Source organism: Felis catus, chromosome D1 (genome assembly GCF_018350175.1).
Source record: "Felis catus isolate Fca126 chromosome D1, F.catus_Fca126_mat1.0, whole genome shotgun sequence".
NCBI classification, from domain to species: Eukaryota; Metazoa; Chordata; class Mammalia; order Carnivora; family Felidae; genus Felis; species Felis catus.
Window position 1 is genome coordinate 72,669,704 of NC_058377.1, and position 16,655 is coordinate 72,686,358.

The following is a 16,655-nucleotide window of genomic DNA, read 5'->3' on the forward strand; positions in this document are numbered from 1 at the left end:
CTGGAAGTTTTAAATTTAAAACAAATAAATTTTAAAGGTCAGTTTTCAATATCAGAGTTATTTTAGATGCACTCAGTGATACAAGTTGCCTCAATCAGAAATCCAATTTTACATTTGTCTTGTTAAATTCTTAGCTTTTTACCAAATTATTTTTCTAGGACGATGGTTCCCAAATCTATAGAATTTGTTTAAATGAAGATTCCCGGGCTTCAAGATATCCTATTCAACAGGTTGGGGTGGAGGCATCAAGAATCTGCATTTTTAACAAACACTCAAATCCAGTTAGTTATACAGTTAGTTAATCCAGTTAGGGGTGCTCAAATTATACTTAAAGAAATGCTGATCTATAAAGCCATGGTGGTAGCTATTTTCTACTGATTCTTAACCAATTAGTCTTCTCCCATGGATTCTGGAGCCCAGTATATTTCATTTTGCACCCAGGATTTAAATACTAAAACTGCTTATTCAGTATGTATTCTGTGAGAGTCTGCTCTACAGCCAGCAATCCTCTAATGCTACAATATAATAGTATAATAATATAAATCTTATAAGACTATCTAGTTTTTACTCTAAGATTCAAAAATGACATGTCAAGCCTTTAAAAAGAAAATTATTTCCTCACTGTGGAAAACTTGAGCCAGATTGAATTGCCAAATCTAGACTAATCAAAACTTTCAGACCATCAGCATTAGTTTCCCTTAAAATAACTAACAGAAGTGATATTTTTGTTCTTTTCCACCCTAATAATATTAACAGTAGGTAATAATAGTTCTTTTCATTAACAAAAAAGCATCCACTCTTTTTTTTCCATTCTCTTTGCCCTATTGAAGAAAAAAGGCCCTTGAAGACATTTTTAAAAGGAGTAAACACTGATTATATGTACTGAAATATAAGTTATAACATGGAACAACAATATAATTATGAATATATAATATGCAAGACATTGCACAAGAAGGTTTTGGTACAGGGATGAACTCTGGAACTTATAGTCAATTAAAAAATTTTATTGGGTCAGCCCGATTTGGAACATGACCTATAAAACTAATATCAACTTTCATTTATCAGCCAGTGGGTCATCCACTGGCTACCACTAGCTATATTTTGGGTCTTTGATATATCAGTCTTACAAATAATATCTATTTAGTTTAACTACTTTATACTTGCTTTGGTTTTGGTTTTGGTTTTGGTTTTGGTTTTGGTTTTTTAATTTTTGGTTTCCTTCTATGTGCTATTTACCTCATCTCCTAACCTTAGGAGACTTGAGGAAGGTCATTTTGCTTAACCAAGTTAGTAAATTCATGTTGCCTATTCCCTGTTTGGAGTGAGCACCAAATAATTGAGCACTAGAAGCAGGATGAGGAATGTTGAACTTGTGTAACTGTAATAGAATATTATATGAAAAGGGTAAAGTATAGTTTTTAAGCTACTAAATGTCCCTTTGCAGAATACCATTTAATATGCTTCAATGTTCAATAGCAAACTAAAAGTGATCTAGATTTAAAATTTAACTAAAATTCTAGATCCCAGTACATTTCAATTTATATCCATGCTTTAAATATTGAAATCATTTATTCAATATGTATCTTGAGAGCCTCCTATACAGCTGGCAATCCTCTAATATTATAACGTTTATAAGACTATCTGCTTCAGGATTCAAAAATGACATGTAGCTCCCAATCATGTACAGGTTGGTCCAAACTCCTGAATATTACACAAAGTCCTTCAAATTTTCATCCTATCTCTTTTTCCTGTCTTGGGGTCCACCACCTCCTCAAAAAAAGTATTAATGGTTTAATAATTTATTTGATGCTTTCCATTTTCCAGGGACTAATGCCAGGCAATGTGTATAGTAACATTATAAATAAATATTATTCGATATATTTTTAAGGAGAAAAACTGTGGATCAGCATTTTACCCATGATCACAAAAGCAGTATAAGATGAAGTCAGGATTCAAATTCTGGTCTGAGCACGCTCCAAAGTACATGCTGTTAATCATTAAGATTAAGTACATCCCCTTCATACTCCTTCATTCCATCCACAAAAAAATTACATCGTAAGTCTCCACATATGCCATGAACTTCCATGCTTCTATGCTTTTGCCCATGGTTTTTGTGCTTCTGGGTGTGTCCTTTTTAAATCATTCCTCCATACTTCATGATGATTCAACATTCAAAAATAGTTATTAAAATACTTATTCTGTGCCTGGCATTGTTCTAGGCACAAGAGATAGATTAATAGAGCAAAGGAGCAAGAGCCATTGTGGGGCTTACTTTTTTTGAACTCCTATTCCCCTATCAATACTGGACTTAAAGTCACTGCTTTATTCAAAATTTTCCTTACATATCTTCTTTTAAATTAATTTCTTCTTCTGTTAGCTTACAGCACTTTATAAAAACCTTCATCATTGGATAGTATACTGTACTATAATTATGTACCTATCTTATCTCCCCCTCTAACCCATAAGCTCTTTGACATAAAGAAACCTGTCCTGTTTAGATTTGTATCCTCAGCCTTTAGCAGAATACTTGGTTCATAAGCAAATGCTCAAGAAATGTTTTGTGAGTGAGCAAATAGAAAACTTGAGATGCCATCTCTATGGTCTGTATAAGTTAAACATTTTAATCACTTGAGAGAAAATACTATAATTTAATTTATAAAATCATTCACAGAAAAAATGGTAATCACAAATATTTAAAGATTTATTTATATCTTGGATTTTTTAGCATTAAGGTTTATATTACATGTTATATTACATGTTAAACAATAACAATCTAATTTCAAATAAGCTGCCATAAGTATATAATTACTATACAGCCTCACTGTTCAATATGTAAGATAGATAATAGTATTCATCACAGTTAACTTAGTTATTATTAATTGATGACTCATCTGCACAGCTGATGTAGTTGCAAGATTATTTCTTCAGTGTTCTATTGCAATAGGAAACAAAATAAGTATTGATTAAAAATAAAAACATGGATGGAACTAGAGTGTATTATGCTAAGCAAAGTAAGTCAAGCAGAGAAAGACAAATATATAATTGCACTCATATATGGAATTTAAGAAACACAACAGATGAATAAATATAGAGGAAGGGAAAATAAGATAAAAACAGAGAGAGAGGCAAACCATAAGAGACTCTTAAATACAGAGAACAAACTAGGGGGTGCTGGAGAGGAGGTGGGGGGGGAGGGGCTAAATGGGGGATGGGCATTAAGAAGGGCACTTGTTGGGATGAGGACTGGGTGTTATATGTAAGTAATGAATCACTAATTTCTACTTCTGACACCAATCCTACACTGTATATTGGGGTACCTGGGTGACTCAGTTGGTTGAGCGTCTGACTTCGGCTCAGGTCGTGATCTCACAGCTAGTGAGTTCGAGCCCGCATCGGGCTCTGTGCTGACAGCTCGGAGCCTGGAGCCCACTTCGGATTCTGTGTCTCCCTCTTTCTCTGCCCCAACCCACTTGCATTCTGTCTCTGTCTCTCTCAAAAATAAACATTAACAAAAAAAAATTTTTTTAATACTACACTGTATATTAAGTTGAATTTAAATAAATAAACTTAACAATTTTTAACAGAATAAAAAATAAAAGACATGAATAGTAATAATTGTGCAGAATACAAATTATTTGCATATGTATATTGATTTTTGTTAAAAATCACATGACTTTAAATGTAATCATATCTAATTTCTTCTGAAGAGGGTTATGGTTTCATGAACTGAGAAGTTAACCTTAGAATATACTTTATACTTATTTTTAATTGCTTGCTTTTATATATTTTGCAAATTCCAAATTATCTTTAAATTGCCTTTGTATAATGATGTACTTATATACATAAAACACCAACTTATAGGCTAACAGCCAAAGCATGAAATATGTATGCAAGTTTCCCCTTAAGAATATGAACTATGTAATAATACAGTTTACTTGTAGAATCATAGAATTTTAGATCTAGAAGGGCCCAAATAGAACAACTTTTTCAACACTTTCATCTTAAAGATGAAGAAATGTGGTGTTGAAAGGTGAGCTAATTAACATTTTGATTAGCTTTTTAAGTTTTCAGTGAGTCCCTCTCCCCAGAAAAACAGTCGTTCAAAACATTTGTAATTGTTCTTCTCTCCCCCCATCTCAATAATACAGCTCAGTTGACAGACTACTTCAAGATCTGTTGATCATTCAGCTTATTACTAAACTAAACAAGTCGAAGATACACAATAAGAAAGAGAACCATAAAATATTTAAAATAACTAGGAAAACAGGAGTTTAATAAGCAACTTTGGGGTCTTCAAAATAACCACCAAGCATATCAAATTAGAATATGCTATTCTCTTACTTTTTTCTTTTTTTTTTTTACATTTTACCATTCTCCAGTTTTAAGGCTTCAATTAGCCAATCATTCACACTTATTTTACTGTACACTTAATATATGCAAGACACTTAGCTAGACATCACAGATGACCAAAATTATCTAAGACATGACCCTGGTCCTTAAATTACTTGCAGTAGCTGACCCTAATCCACCTTTCCAAGTCTTGTCACCATTCATATTCTGTTTTTGGCTTCTAGTCAGATTATAATCTCCTGGAGGGCAGGGACAATTTATACTTCTCTGTAAACCCAGAAATGCTCCCCATCTTTTACATTCCAATGCACACAGAAAAATTGCTAAGATTTGTATGTCATGCTGGAGGAAACTCTCAAGGATGCTAGTGGCTAGAAGTGCTTGTTCTGACCAGCCATCCTGAGCTCTACTTGGCACCGTTAAAGCTGGAAGGATCCATATCTTGGAACATTTATAATCCAAAGAACAAACTTTGCACAGCACACCAGCTGTGTCCCATAGTCCCTATCATCGTTCTAGACCACAGTAGGTACTCAACAAATATTTCTTGAGTTAAGATAATAGTACATGGAATGCATTGCTGACATTAGAAGATGAAGTGAGCAAAGTAAGCGCCAGACCTCAACTTGAAATAGCGTTACAAATTTTAGATTCATATACTAAAAATTCCAAGTTACCCACATCCTATTTGCAGAATTAATGAACAAATAACACTCCAGTTGGGAGGAGATGCTTAAAAAGTAGCTCAGAGCTGTATTGAGTTTAAAGACAAAGTAATCCATAAACATCTATAGTTATGGATGGGCTTGCTTCCCCCCACCCCCTGCAAAAAAAGATATGTTGAAGTCCTAACATCCAGTACCTCAGAATGCAACTTTATTTGAACATAATTGCAGATAAAATCAGCCAAATGAAGATGAGGCCATATCGGAATACAGGGCTCTTAATCTAATCTGACTACAGTTGTTATAAGTAGACAGCCATGCGAAGACACAGAGACACAGGGAGAACATCACGCAACGTCAAAAGGCAGAGAATGGAGTTACACAGCTGCAAACCAAGAAATGCCAACCACTGCCATCAAGCTTCCAAAAGCTAGGAAGAAAGAAGGAAAATTTCATAGGGAAAGTAGCCACTACCAACACCTTGATTTTGGACTTCTATCCTCCAGAACTGCAAGAGAATAATTTCCTGTTGATTTAAGCCATTTCACTTGTGGTACTGTGTTACAGCAGCCCTAGGAAAGAATAATCTATCAAAAATGTCTTTGAGCAAAACTATTTCAAGAAGTAGGGACAAAATTTTTTTTCTTCCTTTTCTCTCTCTTCTTTTAGCTTTCTTCCTCCCTTCTCTTTCTCTTTTCATGTTTCCTCCTGTTTATAAAAACAATTGTATTCTCCCTATTCTAAAATTTTAAAAAAGCCCTCTCTCAGTGGTCTCTGTAACATTAAGGGACTGTGCCCATTCATTTGCTCCTTAAGCTACCAAGCTTCTTTGGAAAGTATTCTACTGTTTTGTCACTACTTCCGGATCACCATTTTCACACCACAGTGCTCTGTCTTCTAGCTTCTGACTTCACCAATAAGCTCCTATTGACAAATCCTCATTTTCTAAAATTCTCAGCATTATTTGATACTGTTGGTCACTCCCTTCTTATAGAAATTCTCTTCTCTTTTCACTTCTGTGACATAAAAATTTTCCTAGTTATTATTCTTTGATTAGTATTATATTGTTCTTTCACTGTCTCCCTTTCCCTCCCCTTCTTAGGATACCATATGTATAATTCCATGGTTGTAATTATCACTCCTTTACAGATAATTTCCAAATCTACATCTCTAGCCCAGACTTCTCTTCTAGTTGCACTTCCACACAGTATAATTTTGTGGTTAAGAGCACAGCATCGGATAGATCTAATTTTAAGCCCCAGCTCTGTCATCTACCAATTTTGAAACTTTAGGCCTCTCAGTTCTCTTATCTGTAAAATAAGATTGACAGTAATAACAGCTATTTTATTAGGTTGTTAGAAGGATTAAATGAGAATGTCATTTGTTTGTTTGTTTGTTTGTTTGTTTTTAGAGAGCAAGAGAGACCATGAGCAGGGGAGAGGGGCAGAGGGAGAGAGAGAATCCCAAGCAGGCTCCACACTTAGCACAGAGTCTGACCCTGGACTCAATCCCAGTGATGCTGGGATCATGACCTGGGCTGAAATCAAAAGTCCAAGGCTCACCCAACCGGCCCACACAAGCAACCCAAAAATGCCTTCTAAGTAGTGATTTATACTATTCTTCTTCCATAGGAAGTTTTTCAGTAAATATCACTTTGCTGTCATTTTAACTATTTGACATGTCCACATATTGGTCCAACTAGCACCTCAAATTTAATACGTAGGATATCACCACACCTTGTCCTACGCCCAAAATTATTATCCTTTCATAGCGTCTTACCTTCTCTATGGACCAAGCATAAAACCCAATTGAGACTATGGACTCATTTAAGAATGTAAGGACTTATAAATTCTCCCCTGAACTATTTTGAAGTATAAAATAAAATTATTAATCTTATTCAACCCAGTATTATAGTCATTATGTTTTCCCATATCCCAACCCCCACTAGATTGTAAACTTCATTAGAGCAGAAACATCTTATATACTGTGTAGAATCTAAAAGAGAACCTTTTAACACATGCTCAAAAACTATCTGCTTAGACAAACTGAGATTGAAGCTCTTAAAAGTATCTAAGCTCACAAATTAGGTTTAAAGATCAGCTAGTCTAATTTCTTCCTCACCTTCTCAAGTAAGCCTCATAATCTCATTCATAATAATAAAAAGAGTCAACAAATATTGTTTGAAATTCAGAACTCCCAGCACTCTACCCCACACACACCACCAAAAAACAAACAAACAAACAAACAAAAAAACCCAGTAACAACTAATATTCATGTGACAGGCACTGTTCTAAGCATAGGTTGATAGGTTAAAATATTCATTCCCCCACCTGTTAACTATACAGTTGTAGGCAAGTTACTTAACCTCTCTGTGCTTATTTCCCTCACCAACAAAATAAAATATGTTTTTTTATTTATGAGTATATTCATAAACTATGGTAACTAACTTGAAGAGTTATTTTTGGTTTTACATGAGACGTGCACATAAAGCATATGCTTAATAAATGTTATTTGTTTTTATTGGTGTAAAAATATAAACATATGTGACTATAGAGAAAATCCTGTTCTAAACTATAGTAATCAGTAAACAAAATTGAATAAGCTTGCAAAATGAATGAAAATGCTTTATGAAACATACTGATATAAAAGGAAAGTATCAATGAGTTTAATGGAAGAAGATCAATCAAGTATGGGCCTTTTAGAAGTATGCAAGTGTTTATTTGTGTGTGTATGTATACATATATACACATATATACGCAAAATAATTAATAAACAGTCCCCAATTTATCTATTTAAATAAAATTTAACATATGCATCAACTTTTCTTTGATTCTAATAGGGAGTATTTAGAAATAAGTTTAACATATTTTTCTGGATATTAACTTAAAATTATTGTAAAAGATTTTTTTTAATTAAAATGACTAAAAACTGAGCCTAAGTGATTTTTTAAAAGAAAGAATTTCAAAATTGGGGACTATTTACCTCTTTTAATTTATTTTGCTGAAACCACTGATTGCAGCGTCCTGATGGAAGCATATAAAAATGTTTTTAGGGGCGCCTGGGTGGCTCAGTCAGTCAAGTGTCTCACTCTGGATTTCAGCTCAGATCAGGATCTCATGGTTCATGGGTTCAGACCCCATGGCAGGCTCTGTGCTGACAGCGTGGAGTCTGCTTAGGATTCTCTCCCTCCCTCTCTCTCTGCCCCTCCCCTGCTGTCTCTCTCTCTCTGTCTATGTCTCTCCCTCTCTCTCTCAAAAAGAAGAAAAAGAAATGTTTGCAGTCTCCTTCCTACAAAGAGAATGGAACTAGGTGCATGCATCATTGCACATATGAGCAGCTTATTTTAGCCTATTCAACAACTCTTTATGGATCTTTTATTTTGAAAATGTTAAGAATTGGGCGGATTCTTTTTTAAAATTTTTATTTAATTCCAATTAGTTAAAGTACAGTGTAATATTAGTTTCAGGTGTAAAATATAGTAATTCTACACTTCTTTACATCACCCAGTGCTCATCACAAGTGTACTCCTTAATCCCCATCACCTACTTAACTCATCCCCAAACCCACCTCCCCTCTTGTAACTATTAGTTCGCTCTCTCTACTTAAGGGTGTGTTTCAAAAAGAGAGAGAGAGACAGAGAGAGAAAGAGAGTCTGTTGCTTGATTTGCCAAGAATTGAGCTGATTCTTTAACCCTCAATTCTTTCTTTCAGTCACTTCAATTTAAATGATGTATCTGGCTCTAAAAATGATCTGGTCTAGTAGGGACAGGATCTGGCCTAGCCTCAGTCTCTGTTCTTTGGTGCTAATTCCTCCATAATTTCAGTAGGGAAAAAAAGGAAAAGTAAAAGAGAAGAGCCAGATGGGCCATAGATTTCCCTTCCTATCTTAGAGAACAAAGAAGTCTATGATAGGAAATCTTTAGCAACTTGTATAGTCTGTAGACTAGGATGGGACAACCTGACTCTCTCTTTACTTCTCAATACCTTCTGCCATATCCTACCCTTACAGAGAGCCACAGAAATAACCTTACCCTGACAAGAACAGTAGAGAGGGACATGTACTTGAATGGGAAGAAGCATGTTGCTATGTTCTTTTGCCTAACCCCAGAAGTTCAAGGCCGCCTAGAGACGCCAATAAAGAAATCTTTTCTCCTCCATTTCCAGCCAAAAGAAGCTTATTTTTTCCATTAATCTAGTATATGGGAAAGCTAAGACAGAGAAGTCTTAAGTATGTTCCCTCCTGTCCATAATCTAAATCTGACAATAGCCCCCAGTAGATTGATGGTGAGAATAAAATTTTATCTAGCAGCTGAATAGTCAACAGGAAAAAATATGGTATTAATTAATTAATTAATACTAATGCCATTTATTAGAACAATTATTTATTACCATTAACATTTCTCCTATTTAAGTTAAAATTTAAAGGGAATATAATATATAGATACAAAAACAGATAAACAGAGAACCTTGACTGCAGCCACTCTGAACACAATTCTACTTCTTTCATTTAAGCTTAATTGTATTTCCATCCTCTATTTTAAGTAGAATCTCACACATTCCCTTGTCTTGTTAATTAGAACAATAAATGACCAATATGTAATAGCATTTATCAACTGCTCACTGAAACAAAGAAACCGTATCAGGGCTGACACAAATGATTGCCCTGATTAGAGAAGTGTATAATAGATAATTTTACAATGAAGATTACATATAAATGACCAAGAATCAGGAGGTTATTTTTGTTATTCCTCTAAAAAATACTACAAAACCTATGAAAGAATCCAAATGGCCCAAGTGAGTAAGTCATGTACTTCATATATGGCCAATAGTGCTAATAAATGACTTTAACCCTTTATCTCCCAAGGCATATCTACATTCTTCTAAGCAGAGTTCAGAACATGAGATTATTATTCCATAAATTTTATTCACAAACTGACTTTTCATAGTCTCATTCCCTGTATAATAAATTGAATTTTCACCACTAAAATGTACAGCAGGGCAGCAGAGTGTATAGTAGTCTTTTCACAGCAAGATTGTCCCAATAATTCCTACACTATGTAATTTCAGTTAAAGCTGCTAAGCATAGACTATAATTAAGTTAACATTCAAGACTTTACTACATTTCTCTATAAAGTATAAATACAATTTGGCACACAACTGGTATTTCTGAAGTGTGTGGATTCTCTGTCATTCATACAGTTGAAACATCCATTGCACACTCTGAGTTCTATACATAGACACCAAGCACTGAAGTAAACAGGAAATATTATGCTAACATGACTATAGTATTGATGAATAAAAAAACATAACCCCAAGGCTAAGCTGCCAAATAAGTAGTGAATTAATTTCTGTAAAGTACTCCAATATTACAAAGGTGTGTTGAAAGGTGTCTGCTCATGTTTCAAATTAAACGCACTGCTGGTCAGCATTAGCACCTCAGCTTTGAACACCAGCCATTTGCCTATAACACTTCAGGGGCTAGGAAAAACGGATTTGCCGTTCACACTGGAATAATTAGAACATGTCAGGAAGAATTAATTTCCTCATTTTTCAAAAGGATACACAGAAATTACCATGTTATTATATGACAGGGTCCCTTGGAGAATTATATTAAATTTAATTTCTAGCGCAGCCCACACAACAAATTAAAGTCATAAATAAGATGGAAAGAAGCGGGACGCAGAGCATATGTTTATGGCAATGAGTGAAGCCAAGGGACCAGAAACAACTATCTTCATTTCATTTTATTTAAATCAGCCAGACACTGTGTATCTGAATGACAGCACTTGTTAATGGTGCTGAGATTATAGGCTCCTTAATTTTAGAAAACAGAAGCAGTCAGTCAGTGTCTGAAATAGTACATTTCCTACAATGCAAAAATTAGTATAAATTTACTTCCCTTTCAAGTCCATTCCTTTTTGCCCTGCAGCAAGTTTCACAAAGATAAACTTATTTTTGATAATATTGTTTCTCTATTTGTCTTCTCTTTGGGCAATTTTCTTGGGTCAAAAAAAAAACGAGAAAAGTAAAATAGAAGAGTCACCAGGATAAGTGAAATTTTCAAACACAGTGTTTGTCCAAAATACAATCTTCCTGCTCCATCCTGTAAATACATCTACCAGTTCAGAGCTGCAAGACAAAATTCTTTCCTTAAATTTAATACAAAATGTTTTTCTTATACTGCTTATCAAATTGGAGTGAAACTGCTAAAGATATTGTTCAATCACCCTAAAACCACTAGACTTTTTAGTATTCATTAAGCCCTCATATGTGTATGGAACAGAAAAGATTATAGAGGCCACTGATAATACAGCCTCGACTCATATCCAGAAACCTCTCCACTTCCTTCTCTTCCTACTTGAATCACTCCTCAAGTATCACCTCTTTCCCTTCCATTTCAGCCAGCCGTGGGCAATCAGGAAAGGGTTCTTACTCATGGTCATATCATCTACACTGACATCAGCTCAAGCCCAGCATAGGAACATTAATAAAACTTTAATAAATATGTTGTAAAATATTAATGATATTATTGATTCCTTCCCTTCTCCTTGTATATATGTACACTTTTATTTGCTATTTAAGTTATGGGTAAAATAACCAGACTGGAAGCAATAACTCTTAATTTTTTCCTACATACTATAAAAACACTCAAGGTGTCCTATAGAAATTAATGTTCTTTCATTGAGAAGTCAAAACCTTCTCCAACTTTAAGGCTAAACCTAGACCTAGACCTACATTCTAGACCTACCAACAATCCAAATGCTTCAAACACCAATTATCAAAACAAGTTATACTATGTTAATGACTCATTAAACATGTCCTATGAATGCATAATTATATTGTCTTTTAACATGAAATATGCTCATTCTATACCAAGTGCAAAAGAAAAGAAACTTTAAGAAGTAATGTTTAGAAAACTGAAATTAGTAAAATAAAAGCAATGAAAAATCTGCTGTGAAAGAGAATCATTGGTAAGTTAGCTAACTTTTTTCTCCTTCCAATACAGATTTAATCTCCATGTATTAACCTACAGATTCTATATCATAAATGTTAAGATCACTCACAGCCCCAGAAACATGCTGGCATTTTATCATGCTTAATAACTGAAGACATTCTTAAGGTGAAAAAGGAGTTTGTACACTTTAAGAAATGACTGTCGTGAAACTGAGCACTCCCTTGGGTGCAACAAACTTTAAATAATTTGTGAATCAATTAACTGGCGACTCTCTTCATAACACAGATTTCACACTCCCAGGTCACTGCATTATCAGCCTGATACGAATCATAACATTTTGGAGAAAAGTTCATAATTGAAATCATTAATTAATTTAACAGGACTTTTAGTTATGCATTGCATTAAACAGCTGTAAAGGAGCAGAGATTAATTAGTTGTTTCTCTGACAATTTTCACTGCTGCTATTACTTGGTGGAAAACTTTTCAACTTGTAAAGCACATCATGCTCTCTATAATCTGGTAGTGACCTATTGAAGCAATTTAAAGTTGAAGGAACTCTAATTTCTTTAAAATGAAGTCTGAAACCTCTGAGGTGTTCCTCTGGAAGAAAAAATAAATAAATGAAAAATAACAAACATTGTAAAGCCTGACCTTCTCTTTATGTGAAAATGAAACCTGCGTCTGGAATAAAGTCTTAAAAGTATATATTGTATGTACGGAGTTCACAGAAATGAGGAAACCAAAGCTATATACCCAGCTAACATTTCTCTGTAGCTAGCAAGATGAGAGGCATTCACATATTTTGTATATTCTACTTTTTCTCTTAGAAATAGAAATAAAAGCTATTAACCATAAATAAACTGTATTTGTGTTAGCACCCAGTGTCTTTACTTCTTGGAATTTAGAACCATTTGACTGATCTGTAAGTTGTCTAGCAAATCTATTGGCTGACAAAGTATAAGTAAGTTCAAAAAGCAACTCAAAAAGGACCATTTTAAGGAAAAGTGACTAACAACTCTTTCAATACATTATTTCAAACTCCTTCCTTATGTTGTCACTCTCTGCACAACTTCATCATTTTAGTCTCTTACATAACAGCTTAATATCTTGTTTGCTATAGTAAAGGCACAAAAAGGTATATCATGGAGATTCTAATAAAATGGGTAATTTCCTAGAAAATTCCACATCTTACCGAAATTAATTCGTTGAAATTAAACATTTTTCAGGTTCATATCTGGAAATAATCAATTGCACCACCAAAAACTCTCAAGTGTATTTCTTCAGCCCAATTCCTTTGCCCATCCCCTCTGCTCCACATGTGGCAATGATATTGAATTATTACAATTCTCAAAATATACCAGGCCTTTTTATAATCTCTAGGTGCTTTTTACAAGTGCTATTCCCTGGACTTAGAACATTCTCTCTATCTTCACATCCTCTCTAAGTAATTCCTTATAACTCCTTTAAGAAGCAGATCTAATGTTAACCTACTCAATGAAGCCTTCCCCAAAATTCTCTCTGGAAAATTTCAAATTCTATGTATCTTATTTCATTTATATCTCAATCCTAAGGCTAATATGTTGTTATATTTTCTCTCTACCTGTCTCTCCATTAGATTTTTAAGATACTTAAAGGCTGGCTCTAATATGCTATTCACATTTAAGTCTCAAACATGTCTATCTGGAACATATTAAGCCCTCAGTAAATATCCGTTGAATTAAAAGAAAAAGAATAAATGAATATGCACGTATTTATTTCCACATTTCATTTTAATAATATTTATTAAGCATCTACTATAAATCAACCATGGTATTAGGTGCTTGACAAAATCTCCACAAATTTTTAAAATAAAAAATAAAGATAGTTCCTCTACCTTTTTACCTTACCTATTTTTTAAACATTTGACCTAACCTATTTTTTTTTTAGATCTTATTTAAAAATTTGTCATTATTGAGGTGCCTGGGTGGCTCAGTCGGTTGAGTGTCCGACTTCGGCTCAGGTCACCATCTCGCGGTCTGTGAGTTCTCGCCCCGCGTCAGGCTCTGTGCTGACAGCTCAGAGGCTGGAGCCTGCTTCGGATTCTGTGTCTCCCTCTCTCTCTGCCCCTCCCCCGCTCATGCTCTGTCTCTCTCTCTCTGTCAAAAATAAACATTAAAAAAAAAATAAAAATAAATTAAAAATATAAATAAAAATAAAAATTTATCACTGTTATCTACTGAAACTTGGAATGAAAAAGTAAGAAGTAGAAACTGAAATTAATGTCATTTTAGGATATCTTTTGTCATCAAAACCCCTTTGGATCAAAAGATCCCTTTCCCGGGAGGCAAATTATATGAGCATGTTAAAAATAGTTTATGCTTGTGGTTCTACCAAGGCTCCCCTATCTAGCCAATATACATGAAAGTAAATGAAAACAAGAAGTGTTTTCTCACTTGAGCAGAAGTATGAATCATTGTTTTTTCTGAGATACCATGTTATAAAGTCAAAGTTAATTACAGTGCTATTTCCTCTTTTAGATGCATTATTTCTAATAGTTTACTGTGGAGGTGAGGCGAATAGTAATTATTTATGTCTCGTTATTCGTATTTTCTCACATATCTTCATATCTCATTTATTTCTCATTCCAACGCACTATAATGGCAAGGATAAGTTGGCATTTTCTATAAGTGTTGTCTTTTAAATAAGAATCTGTGACAATTTTGCTTTTAATAAAGTTGTTTCCTGATTCCAAATAACTTCTTTATCTAAATGTAATTGTCATTTCAGCGCTCTTGTACAAATTAAATGAGGTAACACATGTAGGTGTTCAATAAATGGTAATTCTCTTTGCTCCTCCTTACCCCAAAACACATAGGACCCAAAGAACACATCCTAAAGCAGGTTGTCATTATGGAATCATTCTGACATTGTGTGCAAAACCGGCCTCCATTCTGCAGATATTTAATGGATTGCTAAATAAAAGACTAAAGAGAGAAAAGTGAGGTATCTGTTTTTGTTATAAATTGTTGAATGGACAAACATTGAAATCAAGAGTGATAAAGAGTAGGGATTAGGTTTCCTAAGTAGATTATAGATCACTGGTAATGTGTCTACTTTCTCTCAGCCAATTCCTCTTTGTGACCAAGGAGGCTGGCCAAGGTTAGATTTAAAGCCCAAAGTGTAGAACAAAACAAAGTTAACTTCCACATAAGAATCAATTAATAATATTTGCTGTATTTGCCCCACCATAAAAATTCAATTATTTTGGTTACCTTTAAGAAATACTAGAACCAATGGTGGTATGGGGAGGTTTCATCTTGAGAGCAGTACATGATCCTAAGATGCAGAAGAATCTTGAATCAAGAATAGAATCTGTATCTAAAAATGTATAAGCTTGGATTCTACTTAAAGATTCACATTAAAATAGAAAAATAAGATAACACCAGAGTAACGTTAGATCTATTACTTTATACTCAATAAACCAGGGAAACTGTAACTTATATAATCCACCAACTCTATAGATTCTTTCCCAACTTACAGTGAATTACTGCTCTCCTTTACCTCCCATATTATCGAAATATAGATACACTTTCTTTCTTATCTCACTCTACCAACACACTAAAAAAATTGCCCTATGTTTTGAATATTTGTGTATTTTCCCAACATAATTGCAGCCATGCATGTGAGTGTTTTTACATGCTTATTCATAAACCAAATCTGTCTACCCACAGCAATATTTGACAGTTTCATCAACATATCTCTGTCACGTACCTATTATTGATCATGTACTTACTACACTCTACCATCATGGAAAGTACTCCTTTCTTACCTTCCTCTGGACTTCAAAGCACGCTTTTGTAGTATCTTTTTTTTTAAGAGTTTATTTCTTTATTTTGAGAGAGAGAGGGTGTTCAAGTGGGGTAGAAGCAAAGAGACGGGGAGAAAGATTATCCGAAGCAGGCTCCACACTGTCAGTGCAGAGTCCGATGCAGTGTTCAATCCCAGGAACTGTTGAGATCATGACCTGAGCTGAAATCAAGAGTCAGACACTTAACCGATTGAGCCATCCAGGCACCCTTGTAGTATCTTTACTTATTCGACTTCATCCTATTCCACTTTGTCTGAGTACCCTTGAAGAGGCTGGTTTTAGAATCCTGACCTTGAGTTCTGTGAGGTTTATAGATCTAGCACTCCTGCCTCCTTTTAAATTCTCCACTAGATAACATCACATAGCAATTACATACTGCACAAAAAATGCATTTACAAAGGCTCATTTATAGTTAGTGTAGCAGAAGTATCTGAGTTAGTGCTAATTTCTAGTGTGGAATCTTTGGTTTTTCTCCTAAATGGCCATACAAAGACCATAGATACATCCCAAAAAGATACAAAGTAGAAGGCAATATTTCAACATTTTCCAGAATTGGACAATAGATTTCTTTTTAAAATAATGTGTTTGCTTTATGGGAGAAAGAACAGAATGCAAGAAGACAAAAAGGACAGGGGCCCTAGGTGGTTCAGTCAGTTAAGGGACTGACTCTTAATTTAGGTTCAAGTCATGATCTCATGGTCATGAGATACAGCCCCATGCTGGGGCTCTGCGTTAGGCATGGAGCCTGCTAAGATTCCCTCTCTCCCTCTCCCTCTGCCCCTCTCTCCCACGTGAGCTCTCTCTCTCTTTCTAAGAAAGAAAGAAAGAAAGAAAGAAA

General features: G+C 34.5%; 1 protein-coding gene and 1 long non-coding RNA gene across 31 annotated transcripts in view; one reads left to right on the plus strand and one right to left on the minus strand.

The window, feature by feature from the left end:
* Window positions 1-16,655, minus strand: part of SOX6 (SRY-box transcription factor 6) — a 695,707-nt gene that overhangs the window by 450,324 nt on the left and 228,728 nt on the right. The gene's annotated exons all lie outside the window — the stretch shown is intronic.
* On the plus strand, window positions 3,820-5,615 carry LOC109492035. Its single transcript, XR_006586425.1, has 2 exons — window positions 3,820-4,030; window positions 4,149-5,615. It is a non-coding gene; the product is annotated as an uncharacterized LOC109492035 (long non-coding RNA).